This window comes from Anser brachyrhynchus (assembly GCF_964034855.1).
Source record: "Anser brachyrhynchus genome assembly, chromosome: 11".
NCBI lineage: Eukaryota > Metazoa > Chordata > Aves > Anseriformes > Anatidae > Anser > Anser brachyrhynchus.
In genome coordinates, this window is record NC_137706.1 from 15725484 (window position 1) to 15741404 (window position 15921).

A 15921-nucleotide genomic window follows, 5' to 3' on the forward strand; every position below is an offset into this window, starting at 1 on the left:
GGTTTGGCAACTGCAGCCTGCTAGTGAAAATAGGGGTTTTAATAATACAGGGACTAAAAGTAATGTTGTATTTCTGCTAGCTGCCTGTGCATTTGCTGATGTATTTAGTTTCTAGGCTTAGGCCTAGAAGGCCTTACTCATCACAGCCCCTAATGCTCCTCTCCTACCACAAAGTCTGGCACCTGGCTTGATGAATAGGTACTGGTATTAATCACTGGAGGGGACGGGTTCCTTCTTTGCGTATTTGTCTGAAAAATTGCTCTCTTTGTGGAAGCTTTTAATGGATTTCTCAAGTCTTTCTCTACCGTGACACACAATGCCTGAAATTCAGTGGCAGCAACAAATGAAAGGGACAAAAAGCGAGGTGGAAACATAATTACCCTGTATCAAAATATAGTGCTCTGGTAACTGAAACTCACAGGTGATGTAGCACCAGCTTAACTCTGCCAGGCGTCGGGGCTGACAGTCCCCTTTGTCACCGCCACCTGTGCTGCCACCCTGCTCTCCCTCCCCTCAGCCTGATTGCCTTGCAATTAGTCGTTAGGAAAAAAAAAAAAATGTAATCACAAGAGATTAATTGCATCTCCCTGAAATGCCTGTTTCTGGAACTGACAGGGAGAACGGTCTTGGGGCTTCTGTCCATAGCATCACTTAGCAGAGGAAATACAGCGAGTTTTTTGGCAATGTCAGGGGAAGTTTTCAGCTCTCCTCTCAGGCTCAGATGGCTACAGGAGCACCGTGAGCGCTTCGCTATTTCCATTACAATGGGGCACAAATCATCTGATTTTCACAAGCAACAATGAGAAACCGTTTCTGGCCTGCAAGAGATGCTGTACCGCATATAGACTGTGAAAAAGCAGGAGCAGAGTTTACTTGGCTGGAAGCAATAGAGAGAAGAAATGATGCAGAGCTTTGGCTGGGGTGGCACTCCTGCATTTTAGGGAGAAGGTTGGAATGGGATCTTATTGACCCTGTCTTAGGCCTTCTCCCTTCTGACTTTTATACCCTGGACTCTGCTCAAACCGATGTGCCTTCATGATCACAATTCACAGATCTGCCCCTCCATTCAGCACCTGCTTTGGTCCAGGCGAAGACTTGAGGCTCTCTCTTGCCTCTCTCCTGAATTATGGCTTGTCACCAAGCTCAGCTTGGCAGGAACGCTCAATACGATCTATACCTTCACTTCACACCTCACAAGTGCTTCTGTTTTGTGTACGTGGAGCAGTATCCAGCACATTCTCAGCTATAATCAAACAATTGTTGTTAACAACAAATGATGCATGAAAATCATGTGTCTGACTGAAATCTCCCAGTGATTTGGGGAGAATCTCTACAAAGACATTTAGCAACCACACTGTGGAAGCTATGGAAACACAGCCACCACATCAGTGCAGTTCCATACTTTATAAAACGAAATTCTCATTCTGGGGTATGTGCCATTCTTTTTAATAAAAACTGTTCTAAAATAGAGCAGCTGCCAAGCAAAGCATTACCAGGGCTGCCAGAAGGCCTCCTGAGGCGCCAGCCCAGCAGAAAACCAGGCAGGGTTTAAACACGGTAAGGAAGGTTGCTTCAGAGACCTGGTGGATTTGCACAGGAATTCCAGCAAATGGGGGAAATGCTTTTTCACTGAATTTGCAAATTTCTGATGGAAAAAAAAATCAATCTGAAAATTTCCAGCCTGCACTACTACGCTTTACACAGCAGCTAAGAACAGCTCCTTCTTCAGATGGTTTGAGGTAGGAAAGAAAAAGCATCTTATTCCTGTTCCCAGACCAGGTCCATCACTATCATCTGGCTCTGTGAACTGTACAGTTTTGCATGGAAAACAATCACACACATTGAAATCTTGCCTTTAACCAAAGCACTCTGTGTTTTCTGCTCAAACGCAGTCCCAGTCATTCCTGATACAGGTTAAAATCTCCTATGGCAGCCTCTTTTACTTGAAGATACCTAGTCAAATAAAACCAGACTACCACAGCTCAGAAGATATGCAAGCATTTCAAAAATGTGCAGCAAGTGCACTCTGAAGTGCTTAAATCCCGCAGCCTTTGTTCATGCCAAGCCCTCAAGCAGTGGCAACTGGACATAAAACCGATGACAGAAAAGTCTTTGCTGCTTGTATTAAATGCAAGGTCTCTTCTTGAGAGCATCAAGCAGCGTTGGTGGCAACAAACCCTGGCATCAGTTTCTGTGATACTGGTGGCCTCTCTGCCCCATGTGCTGGCTCTTTTATCTCACCCAAAGCACCACTGAAGCTGTGCTGTTAAACGACTGATTGAGTCCAAAACACGTATGTGATAAGCTGCCGGGGCTCTGCTCTATCTTGACAGTTTATGCTACACAACATGATTTTTTTTCCCCTCTGCATCTGGAAAAGGAAGATCAATGTTGTAGAGAATTTTAAATTGGCTCACACTGTGGAGTAGATTTCATTACCTACATATTAATCGGTGAGGTGCATAGTAATTCTCTGCCTTACATTACTGGAATTTTTTGCATCTTTTCTAGGAACTAAGTATTGATCCCTGGAAAATGAACAACAATTAAAGTAAAATATAGACAACTGCAATCCCAGTGGTCCCATTAAAGGATGAAATGCTTCATTAACACCTCATAAGAACATTCAGAACATGAGAGGAGGGCAACTTTCTTCCTTCATCACTGGTGAATGGTTTCCAGAAAGGAATGGCCTTTAAACTTCCTAAGATTAGTCTATGCACAAATTTGCTAGTGTAACTAAACCAGTTATAAGTTGAAGTGCTCTTTCCTATCACGTCAAGCCACTTTTGCTTCTTTAAAATTGTGTTTTCATACTCCAGCATAAATCAGTTACCTAGTGATTTAATCTTAAATTAAGTAAGGGAAAATGTAAACCAACAGAGTCCATAATTAGTTTGATAAAACTAGGTCATGCCATAAATTAAATCAAGACAATATGCATATGCCCTTAAACATCTTGACAGTGCCAAACCTACAGCACATTGTTGGACAGGAGCTTCCTCAAAATTTCAGCTTTGACGTTTTGACTGGGAAAAAAACTTCATGTTGGCAGAGGTAGAAAATCTGAATGACATTTGAACATTGCAGAAACACTGAGTCTCTACCCACGACTATATAGTTTTCTTACGTTTATTTAGTGTTTAAGAAATAATACGAAGAGAAAGCTGAGCAATATGCTGAGCTCCTGCTGATTTCCACAGGGCAATGGTACCTCTGAAAATTGAGCCCCTATGAGTTATGCAAGTCATAGCTTATACTCAGTACCTACACAGGAGGAAATGATAGGTAATTTAATTGCTTTTTGTTGGTGGTGGTGTTTTTTTTTTAAATATTCTTTTTATCAGTGTTGATCTCCTGGTGTTCGAGATACAGAAGTGTTAAGCCACTTGAAATGATAGATAGCAGAGTGTTTTTGGCTAGAATCTGGACCTTTGAGTTCTGCCAGGCTATAAATAAACATAGATTGATTTACATATTTATTAAATTCATATTTGCTAGGTTGCAAGCATTTCAGGTCTCTCACATACTGTGGTCAAAATGCCAGCAAGGTCATTCTAAGAAACACAGAAATTTACAAAAATGTTTCCCAGTGACAGAAACACATCACTTCAGAAGCAAAGAAAAAAAGAAGACAGAAAGCAATACTTGGGGCCTGAAGTGAGTAGAGGTGGGGAGGACTTGAAGGAATTTTGTGGATGTGTTATATCGTAAGTAGACAAGATATTGATGGATACCGCTCCATTGCTGCCACTGGATCCACGTGGCATAGATTAGCTCATGGAATAGCAGATCAGACCATATTGAAGAGCACGCCTGCTGCCTCAAGGAAACATTAAGAAAGTTATGGTGGAGAAGGAAAGAAAGAAAAGTATGCATGACCAAACATACACAACTGTCATTTCAAATGTGCCCCTTCCAGGCATCCTCGAGAAAGCAAATCTACCCGAACCTTGAGCTCAGCCCTTGGAGGCAGCTATATATCAGTTGCACCAAACTGGGGATTTCAGTGGTAGATTTTAAGCAGGAACTCAAGGCCCTATTTCCAAAGACACCAAAGGACCAAGAGGCATCTCACGGCTTTTCCCAAGGCCTTGTATCTCTCCTGACGTGGAATGAAATGTTCCGATACTAGAACCTACTTGCATTTTAGCTGCCTTCAGTCGAATGCAGTATTTCAGGGACAGTAAGACACATCCATGCTGTTGCAGCTAGGGCTTAAGCTCACATTTGAGCAGGTTTCCAGTGTTAACTACACTGCCACCTTATTGCCTGCTGCCTGGCTCAAGGCTGGGGCTAAACCAACTGGCTGCTGAGTGGAGACACTTGGGTGTCATGAGCAGAGAAAAAGACTGGCTTACCCTTGGCAGCACAGCTGCAAGCAAATTTTGCCACTCAGCACGGCAAACTCAAGAGCACGCTGGCGTGTTTAACAAGGACAATATAAACAGTGCCAGCATGAGTTATGTTGGGAAGGAGTGATGCAACTTTTTGTTGCTACTTTTCTTTCACACCTTCAAGCCTTTTGACCAAGCTGCGCCACAAAAATGTGAGAAACATGTCATTCACTGGAGGGGTGAGGAAATACTGCTATTCTGAGCAGGAAAGAATAAAGTCAGTCACCGAGCCAGTATGTAGATCACCACAGAGTTTTCATATTGTCATCAAGTATGGGTGCCAGAACCTGATGTCTTTGACACCACATCAGCAGCCCAATTAGCAACATGAAGTCATCTCAGCATTGAGATTATGTGTCACTCTCTAAAAGACTGATACTTGACATCTGGTTTAGCAGGTTATGAGGCATCATGAAAATGCTCTGATAAATGAGCAAATTCAGTTCATCCATCAGAGCCCGTAAATGACCCTGCTGTGATCCTGAAGGTGCTGGGATTCCTAGGGACATTGCAGCAAGGCAGAGTTTGGCCATTTATCTTCCGAGGCCATCCAGCATATTGCCACCTCAACCTTCACGTCAAGAAAAAGAATTTCTGATCTCTTTTCAACTCACGCCTCTGCAAAGACTCTGAAGTCAAAGGATCAATGGGCAAGAGGAAATAGAAGAGTAGGTAGAAAGTTTGACCTAAATGTGTTGTGATTGAACTACCAAACTGAACCACGTATTCCTACAGTGGGACATAAATCAGTCATTCACTAGTACACCGTTAACTACAGGGCACTTCTAAACGCCGACCCCTGTGGAAGCAAATACCTGGTCAGTACCAGTCTTGATGTGACTCTGTTTCTCAGGGATGCAGGGACTGAGGCATGGTTTAGTATCTGATGCTAACGAGACACACAATAACACGCAAAGCATTGAAGCACTGTACAACATTTATAAAAATATAATTCACTCTGCTTAGCAGCTGTAACAGAGCAATAAGATCATGCCAGCAAGCACCAGTTCACCCTAATTGGATAATCTTTCTCTTCCGAAAACTAGAGCACTCACGGTAGTCTCCCATTTTTGCGTGCAGATGATTTTACAACACTGCAGTGTATGGAAAAGGCTCCATCCTCAATGTCACTGCTGGTTTTGTGCCCAGTGATGTTCAGGTGAGCTTTGATGAGGCAAGGACCTCGGAATTTTGCCTCAAAGCAATCATCCTGCTAAGAACTGCGTGGGATGAGAGTAGAGGTCTGTCTAATCCAGTATCCCCTCCCTCCTCGCGGCCTAAATCAAGATATGCTGTACCCCACCCTGATAGCAGAATCAGACCCAAGCACATTTTCATTGCACTTGTGCATCAACAGACTTAGATTCTGGAGAAATAACATGGAATATCTATTAAAAGCTGAGGGCTTCCCAGTAATAACTCCCATAAACCTATCACACCCATTGAAATCAACTAGGCATGCCATTTATTTGGTGTTTTGATAAATTATAGCTCTGGGGTGCACCGAGGGCCAGATTTTTAAAGCTATTCAGCTGTTTAACTCTCATTGATTTCAGCATAATTGATTTCAGTGGGAGTAAGGTGCCTGTATTGCTCCGCACTCTGGGCCAGTCCCTTCTATGGTAACTGCACCAATTAGGCAGGAGAGCTATTTATCAGGGGCCCCATTAAATAGACTCAGTGGTGCCCAATTACATCTAAATTACCAGCTCAGCTACCCCGATGGCTGAGCAGGCGGCGCGGCTGTTGCCATCACGCTGGCACCACAACTGACACAGAGAATCTCTTCCATTGTATCCCACTTACAGGAAGGCTCATCCAGGAACAACACCCTGCTTCCTCAATCAGCCCGCGATGGTTTTCACCCTCCCACCAGGTCGTTTCTGACATTGCAACCGACTAATGGTGTAATGGATACTAGGGAGAAAAGCACGCTGAATCCAAATCCAAATGAGTGGGGCTTACATAATTAGAGGGTGAGAGAAAGAGAAACTGGAATCAGAGACAAAGTCTTTTCAAGGTTTCCAAGGCAGCAAGTGGCTGCTTCTCACACAGCATGCACCACAATTGTGTTTTCAGTTCTACAGCATCAGTTTTCTCTGTGATGAGGAGAAAAAAACCCACTCTTTTGAAATGTGAGTGCCTTTGAAATAATAGAGAGAAGGTCTGAGATGTTACGCTCCACATGAGTAGTTGTGGTGATATCTTCATTTATTTGATATCATCTTCTGACATTTCATTCTATTTGCAGGCGAGTCATTTGTAACGTTACGTACAGAGGATTCTGGTGTTGTGATCTTTCACTTTTGCCCCGCATTTAATACCAAAGATCATTCAGCCATGGTGAAACCAGATGGAGGAAATTCTCTCCTGCATGACATGAAGGCCAATGACGGTATGAAGGATGGGGGGCTGCTTTGTCATTTATTGCTCCATATTCCATATGCTTGCCTGATTGGTGTGGGGAAAGGTCTATTTATTAATACAACGGTTCATGTCAAATGCAGGCAGATGACAGGGGGGAAAGAAAAAAAAGAGCAGAACTGCCTTAAGGGAACACAGGATGCTGCTGAAAACCATACAACGACAGTAGGTCTGGGGGGGCTCAGCCTTCCCCAGCACCACGCTTCAGGCAGTAATCTTGGGAGAAGGGTTGCAGCAGGGTAAAAAAAAAAAAAGACCCTTTCTGGCAAAACCAGACAATTTCTGTTAAGCTGTCAGAACAACACCGACAGGTAAAGTGGGTGTAGAAGCTAACTCTAAGAAATATAGGAACATTCCCATAAACAGATGGATCTTTCTATGTAGGTCAAACTTTTGTTTTCTGCCAGCCTTCTTTCTCACTCCTAGGATGATGCCAGCTGCACGACACAGTACTGCTGCTCTCTCACTCTTGAAAGAAAGCTTTTTCCAGGTGCCAAATCCAATCAGAACAATGTAGGTAGCTCAGCTGATGACAGGGAACCAGATCCAATGTGCTGCTAGGAGCAAAATGCACTGGCAGCTTCAGGAATCCGCACCCTCAGGAGACAGACCACCTGGCCTGCCCACACCACCAGCTTTCCTAAAACATCCTTCCCAGCTCCAGCAAACTTCAGTACCCCCAGGAGGGCCTGAAAAAGGTAAATGCGGCCCAAAGCCACTTTTTTTTTTTTTTTTTTTTTTGAGATCAGCCTTTAATGAAGCTCCTTGTTACCCACAACCTTGCTTCAGAATAAATGAGCCAGTTAATGCACTGCAGGTAGATCAGTGCATCATTGTGCTACAATTCAATAGCTCGTGCTTACTCCTGGTAGGGAAAAATATGAATAACTCATTTGGCAAGATTTCGTTCCCTTACTCTTTGCAAGATCTACAAATTAATTCCTCAATGGGCTTTTGTTCTAGCACTTAACCTGAGCTTTTCAGCTGAGCCAGTGCTCATTTCTCAGTTTCTGCCCTATTCTGTAAGAAAATTGCTCCACAATACGCTGCCTTCAGTGGCTTCTGCCTCTGCCCTTGGTAGAGCTCTCACAGAACCGTGCCAGAAACGTCAGGAAAAAAAATCACTTATTTGGGTGAAATTTTTAATACCACAGTGGTTATTTAAAAAAAAAAAAAAGTAAAAAAAACTTGCTTTTCACAGAACTCTGACTAAGCACCACTTCTAGGTGGATTCCCTCATCTGGCTTCCACCAAGGATAGAGAAAATATTAAAAGTGGCTCACTTCTGTTAAAATAAATAAATAAACAAATTATCTATTATTTTGTTTCCTCCTCCAGACTATTTCTTCCCTGTTCTTTGCCCTACTGAATTGTTCATTCACTGTTGAGTCCAACTAACCCTTTTTATAATGTGCTGGTCTTGATGGCTGTGGAAAGGAAGGCATGGAGACTAATGTAGTAATTACTCCCTGCCTGTTACTTGTAGAATCTGGCATTTAGGACAGGCTTCAATGGTATTTTTTCTTGTGATGAGGAAAAACAACAAAAAAAATGGTGTCACTTGGCCAAAAGCTTGGTGACTGAAGAAATCAGCTCCAAATGTACATAAATCAGGGTGAAAGCTGACCAGATTCTCCACCCAGATTAGTTTATGTTATCATGTGCTGGGTTGTAAAATCACTAAGTGGAGTAGAAGGGCTTGAGGTTCCTCACTGTGGATGGCACGTTAGGCACCTTCTTGCCATGGCAGTAGGACAAAAGAATCAAGAGTTATAACTAGAAAATGTACAAAAGTAAAGTTACAGCAGAAACAATAAAGGTGGGCAGGAAACAGTTTGCTCACCAGGGAGCTTTTTTGAGATACTGGGTGGGAAAAAATGGCAAAATCCTGAATATTGCCTGAAGTAAAACTTACCAGGATCTGGTGCTTCAGTAAATGTTGGTCTAGAAGCAAAATGAAGCTGGGAGTGCCACTGGGCTTTCTGAGTCCTGCCAGCATTCCTCAGGTATTATTTAACATATTGTGTTATTAACATATTGTGTTTTTTAATATATTTATATATATACACCTATATAAATAATATATTTATTTTGTTGTTGTAAAATTTCCCATCTCTTGTCCTTTCGTAATTATCAACTTTCCCCATTTCTAAAGCAGTTGCTTCTCCCCCATTCTCCCTAAGACAACACTCTCCTGAGCCATAAATATCCCTGGTTAGTTCTTCCTGAGACCAAACTCCTGGTGCATTTAACGAGCACTTGGCGCAAAACAAGAATGACACCAGGGCCAGGAGACCTCTGAGCAAGACTTCAGCCCAGGTTAGCGCTTTTTTTTTCTTTTTACTATTAAGAATGACTAATCTCCAGTGCCTCCAACGGAGACGAGAGTGTCCTAGCCAAGAGTTTTAATACTTCCCGAAGGCTTTTTGCAGTTGATCCAGGCTGGCTAATAAGCATATAGCTCGTGCACAAGCTTTTAAACATCTGCTCTAAGTGCACCATATTAGCCCTTTGACTTTGGCCGTGCATGTGCTATTTTTGGCTTGTGCTAGTGACTGACATGTTGTCCTGCTGACTGTGTTATTTCACATCCTGGAAACACCACGGGCTGAGAGCTACAGGGCTCTCGGTTTGGGAAAAACACACGTTTTTTAAACCTCCAGAGCCTGAGCGCATCCTAGCGAGGCTCACCTAGCAGTGACAAAGAGGGGAGAGAAATGAGATGGGTATGGCAAAGCATTAATACGTAATAAATAAAAGAGCAGCGTAGCAGACAGAATTTGATCAGCTGGAATTTCAAATATCGGTGTGGAAGAGGAGTATTTATAGATAGGGGCTGCCCCAGCCCTGCTTAAAAATGCTGGCAGAAGTTAGAGGGAGAACTCAGATTACTGCATAGGGCGGAAATGGCCAACCTACAGCGTAATGTTTGCACTTCTCTGGAAATCTTTGGGATTTCAAGCAGCGTGGGGCAAAGTATACTTCCCGCACATGGTGCCTGCCATGTGGCCAGCTCTCTCTACTCGGGGGGCCACCTGCCAGCATTTGTGTAGTTTGCGTGTGCAGGGGTTTGGGTAAAGTGTTACTGGAAAGGGAGCTTATGCAAACTCCTCTTTGCTGGGGTGACCTGAAAATTTCCACACGCAGTTCTAACACTGCAGTTGTTTTATAACTAGAGCTCAAACTTTGCCGCTCAAGATTTTTTAACCTTTGTGACTGTTACTTAATTTCCAGACGGGGAGGTCTTTTTCTGAACTTTCATAGCTCAAAATGAGTGCCTCTAGAAGTACAAATACCTATTGCATCTATTTCACGTTTCCATGCACATGGAAACAACCTAGGGCATACAACACCTGCAGCAATGGGATATAGATTGCACCTCAGTATTTATCACTAAATAGTTCCCATTTCCTCAGACACATGCAGCAGTAAAGTGCTCGGGGTATTGGAAAGACAGTTGAGTTTGACACAGGTCTCATTGATTCAGCAGATAATAATCCTTCCTCTGGCAATGCGAATGGGCTTGGCAGTGCCCAAAACGTCTCTGTGTCTGCTGAGGTGGTGCCAGCTGCCGTTGTGGGAGACTGAATTCAGCCCAGGGAAGAGGGAGAATCATTGCTGGTTGTGGCTGCAAAACAACGAAGGGCAAAAGGAGGAGGACAGGAACATCCAGCCAAGTAGGTGGGTTTTCCCTGAGATAAGCCCTAGGGATACATTTTTAATGATTGCACTGAGTGTAGCATCTGTTTGCCGCCAGTTTTTTAACTGCTGTTTGCTGGGCTTCTTGAAGTTCAGGAGATCATCCCATGTCTTCACGTCTGCCCCTAACCTTCCCCCCAAACTACCGGGCCTGGAGGTCAAATTCTGCCAGCTTTCACCTGAAGCCAGTTTTCATTTGAAGCCAGTTTTCAGCTGAGGCAAAGGCTGAACCGTGGTCGTTATTAGATCACTAGGCAATGTGCTCAAAAGAGAGACAATAAATGGATGGATCCAACCAGAGTTCAGACTTCCCCAAACACTACAAAACCCAACCACTAGGCACACCACCATGATTAACAAACAGCAGTAATGGGTCTGTATACAAGCACGATGCTGCCGGAGTTACTATCCAAGTCCTTTTCTGCTTGAGAAAGGTATCTTTAGGTGCCTGAAAACAGGTTGATTAATCATCAAAACTAGAGTCACTCAAGTGAGAAGCACTTCGGAGATAAGCCAGCAGCAAGAAAAAAGGATGATATTTTTCCTAAAGGTGACAGACCCGACAACAGTTTGTTTCTTCTGGATGAAGTGATGCTTTATCCGGGTTGACATCAGGGAGTGTGGTCAGGGTATGGGACTATGCAGACTTCATTTTATTGATACTGGATACAGGCAAAAAATGATTTTTGCATCTGACAACAAACAAAATACTCACGAAACTAGTGTTTCATGTAGTACAGTTATTTAAATTCAGGTTACAAAGAGTGACCAATAATCAAAAGAAATTTGCTTAATTACATTTGTTTACCCATCCGATTTTGCAAGACGCTATCTGTGGAGAACAAGAAAAATGTCATAAGGAACTGTGGCCCGTGCCTTTAAATACTAAACACGGTTCTTGCACTGACAGTGAGAGAGAAGATGATCTATATCTCTAATTATAACCAGTTGGGGGACCTTCCACACTTGATTTGGCTTTCTGCCAGCGAGAGCACCGCGCCAGCATCTTTTCCTTTCAACCTTCTGCGCTAAAATGAAAAGAAAGGAATTTATGGCAAGCAGCGTCGACTTGCCGGAGAGTTAACGTGAGTTGGTATCCGCGAGATGCTGCGGAGGTGTAAAAGGCTTCAGAAACGCACTTTGTTCTGAATATCAGAAGACACTGTCGCAGCCAGCGTGCCTGTGCTGCTCGGGGAGGGGATCGGGGCGGAGGAAGGGTCTGTCTGGGTGAGGCGTCAGATGGAGAGCAGCGCTGCAGGCACCGTGGATTGCAGTGAGGAGCTCAAGGCCAGCTTAGCCACTTGAGAGAGCAGAATTGCTGTCAGCCCCCACTCCAGCTTTGAATGCATTTATTACAGCTACGAAATTCACTTTCTCTCTTTTTTCATGTCGGGGGCAAACACGCTTTGTTACTTACCTCCGCAGCCCCAGCACGCACCGAGGCTTTTCTCTGGGACTGGGCCGCACGAGGGGCCTGGCTCACAGCAGGGACAAATTCTGGCAAATGGGGGTGACTAAAGAAGAGGTCACACTGTGCAATGCAGAGAGGATTAAGCCATGCCCAGGCGGCACGTGCAGCTCAGGAAGCAGTATTGTTGAGCTGTTGGGACTTGGGAGAGCCAGCCTGTTTGTTCGGGAGCTGCAGGTGTCACCAGACGTCACCACGGCTTTGCCACCACTAGGCCTGTGTCAGCATCGCCACGAGGAGCTCTGCCGTGGGATGGAGGCACGGCAGCGAGAACTTCCCAGAGTTGCTGGGCCGCACCACATTTTGTCTCACAAGATCAGGGTGAAGGGACAGAATATTAGAAAGCCAGAAGACATCACATGCTAAATATAACAATTACCAGTAATTTTTCTCTGTTAAAGGTGGGGACTGGTGGAGTTTGGGACAACGGCCTTTCCTTGCTGCCTTGTTTCACATATCATGTATATGTTGTCCAACGTCTTTCCAGTACCACCTGCTTTGGCAGCCATGGTACGGGTTTTCTTTGCTGGTGCAGGCAGTTTGTTGCTAACAGTGGGACTTCTGCCCTGCAGGTCGCTGCCTGTCTTGTACTCGGCCTGTCCTTACTGTCTACTGACAGAGCTGGACAGGTGGCATGTTGGTGAATTCTGCTCTAACAGAACAAAGGTTCAAAGAGAGCAGGTAACATCTCTTAGCCAGAAAACTCCCGCTAAATGAAATCCTTCTTGGCCTTCGTATGAGCCAAACAGCCATGCTGAAGATTTTCTTTTTCAGCTTAACTCTTAAGATGTCCTATGTATTCTCTACCCAGGGAATATCCACTAATAAGGTCTGAGCACACTCTTGTAATTTCTTTTAAAGCTAACTAATACTAACCTATCCCGTAAGGGTTGCTTTTGTTTCAGGACTCTACCTTAATTACTATAAATTTACCCATGCTCCTGGCTTATGTATTACTGGCCTGTCTTCCAGCTTGACACCTCCTTTCTAGATGTAGGCAGGTTTGGGGATTTGGGGCAGTGGAGATCATCTGCAGGAGCAGAGAAAGAGCAAGAAACAGTCAAACAAGTTAGCATATTTCTCATTTCCATCTGTCAGCCCCCAGATTTCTGAAGAAGGGAAGAAAAAAGAAGACAAAACAGAACTGGGATCTAAGAATTTGGTGGCTCCAGGAAAGAATCCAGCTGAAATATTTTCAGCAAGAGCGTTTCCCCCTAATAGCGATTCAGATGGACTGAGACTACGCGTTCGAGCTGACTTAGGGTAACAATGAAGGACAGAAAAAGTGAGGGGAGCAGATTCTTATGTCCGAACTTCCACATACACATTTTTCAAACAAAATATCTCACTTCTGGCATGGCATTTGCAGGAGTAGGTTTTCAAGCTGAAAGGATTTGCCTCTTCATGCTGAGACAGGAATTTTTACTGAAAAATTGACCTAGAACTGATTTTTTTAAAAGGGAGAAAAGTTTATAAAGGTAAATAATCCAAAGCTGGAGAAAACTATTTTTTTGAAATATCCATTTTTACTTGCCCTAAACTGATTTTCTCCAGTACTCTTATTTTCTATTCCAGCCATTAAATCCAAAAGTTAGGTTTTTACTGCACTTCAGCCCTTACGGCAGCGCCATTCTGACTCCTCAGCACTCTGGGGTCCTTTGCAGGAATTAACTGCATCGCACAAAAAGACACATTTCTAGGGTGAAGGTTTAATTTGATTTTGGACTGTGTGACTGTGAGTAGACAGAAAAGCAAATAAGAACTTCCTCATGCCTCTACATCAGGTCTGCTAATCAGAGCTCTGCCTAAATGAGTTGATTCGCTCGGTTACGGGTGGGAAATGAACTGAAGCAATTCTCCACCCACCAAATGTCCAGCCAAAAGTAACCTAGACAGCTAGGAAATAAGCAAAACAGTGATGTCCTGCTGGTCTATGCCAGCCATACATCATAATCTTCCCCAAGCATGAAGGCAGTAAGACATAAGTTCAGATCAGCAGGGACTCCATGGCACCACGCGTTTGTTAGAAAAGCTCAGCAGGGAACACAAATGTTTCTGGGTTGGGATGGGAGGGCTGGCCACAGCGTTCTGGTGTAGCATATTCAATGTATATATAGTCTATTGAACACATGGCATTGAGGTGGCCACCTCAGGGCCGCATCCAGGGTGGGACGTCCAGCTGCATTGAACACATGGCACCTTGTGGAGCAGTGCAGAGACAGAGGTGGGCTCCCAAAGCAATGCAGGCACATCGGTGTCTGCCATCCCCCAGCCCACGTTGGCAGCCAGCTCAGCCAGGACGTCCCCAGGGATCCCCACCAGTGCATACATCCCCTTACGGAGTAAGAAACACAACCAGAAGCATCACCCAAATTTCCTGGTATCATTTAGTCGTCTTTACCTGCTAAACTGTAGTTCTGTCCTGGGAGTACCCTGGCGATGCATAACTTCAGCTGATGAGCTAGGATTAGAAGGACTTTATATAAGGCCTATTTGATTAAGTGGCTATTACCAACTAAAAACTTGGTGTTTCCCATTAAGTACTCTCAAGTGCATGTCCTCATTTTACATATTCTGTGCTTGCATTGTGCTTTGGAGGAGCCAGCCTGGCCTTTTTTTCCCCACCCAGGCCCACTTTGCCAGCACTAATAAGATGCTCTGTCTCGTTGAGGGTTAGTATAAGAAATGCAACGCCCTGATGGAGCCTTTCCTTAAAGATATTTTTCTATAATCACATCTTCTGGTAGCTTACAGTGTCAGTTAGCCCAGTCTCTGTGAATTTTCTGCTCCCAACTAGATCCCTCGGTGCCTTGCCCCAAGGCAGCTCTCTCCTTCCAGCGGATCAAAGCGTGCACCATGCACAAAAGACTAAAACAATAGCACTATCACCTTTTGTCTTTGTTTCTGTTACCGTGCCAGTGCAGTTTGATTTCTTGTCTTTTGCAGCATCTGTGCTCAGGCTTCAGTGATTTCCCATAATAGCCCAATATACTTTTTGTGATCCATGTGCAATTTATACACACACATCACTTTAATCCTTCTGTCCAGATCAGTTATTTCATACTTTTGTACATCAAATTGCATTCACCATCTGCTGGCCCAGTTGCCCTACATAAGCCAAACGCTCTGAAGGTATAATTGCAATATTGTTCATTATTTGCTTGCTCTCTTTCTTCCCAATATACATAAGGACGGCAAAATTGAAGAAATAATTTAAATCTAATTTAAATTCCCTTCAGGTTTTTTGCACTGCACTGATCAAAATAGTAGCTAAGTTCCTCAGAAGAAGAAGCCATCCATCCCAGAAGACCCTTGATGCCCTCAGATTGCTGTCTGTGAAAGCCAGCGTATTTTTGTAGGACAGGAGCGTGATGTACCAACGTTAACTAAGCTGAGTGCAAATGCTATCGGCACATCAGTATCCTGTTAAATCATTGCACAGAAGAATTCCAATCTGGTTAATCAGGATCTGACTTTATACTGCACCCTCCATGAAATAAATGTACCCCAAATGTTATTTTCTTCTTGTCATACCTTTCCAGGTCTATACTCCAGCCAAAGCCCGTTGATCTTGGACTGCGTACTGTGCATCGTGCTCTGGCAGTTTTTCAAGCATCTACAGAGAAAGCTTGTAAGCACCAACCCTCTTCCCCAGGGATAACTACTCCTTGAGCTTTGATTTAATTTTTCCTACAGCCAGGAGGCCACCCACAGAACTCCGGTTCTGCCTCGTTTGCTTCATTCCTGCTTCAGCATTAATAGCAAGGGCAGGGGAAAAACAAGGCTCTAGTAAGACCCACAGGTAGTCCAGGCCTGGGTTTGCATTTACCTACAGGACTTAATGGTGGGGAAGAAACTGCTGCAGAGCCATGGGGAAATAATTCTGACAAGCATTGGAGGCACACGTTCGAATGCAATACATTTCACCAGCAC

General features: G+C 44.0%; 1 long non-coding RNA gene across 3 annotated transcripts in view; it reads left to right on the plus strand.

The window, feature by feature from the left end:
* The window catches only part of LOC308176265, a 49759-nt gene extending 35203 nt beyond the window's left edge, over positions 1-14556 (plus strand). The window contains exons 3-8 of one of the 3 annotated variants that reach the window (XR_013938192.1): positions 616-6532; positions 6649-6792; positions 7248-7519; positions 9005-9140; positions 10312-10502; positions 10579-14556. This is a non-coding gene — a long non-coding RNA (uncharacterized lncRNA). Of the gene's footprint in view, positions 1-615; positions 6533-6648; positions 6793-7247; positions 7520-9004; positions 9141-10311 lie in introns of all 3 variants that reach the window. The other 2 variants (XR_013938193.1, XR_013938191.1) reach the window with 2 other exon arrangements.
* The last annotated feature ends 1365 nt before the right edge of the window (positions 14557-15921 follow it).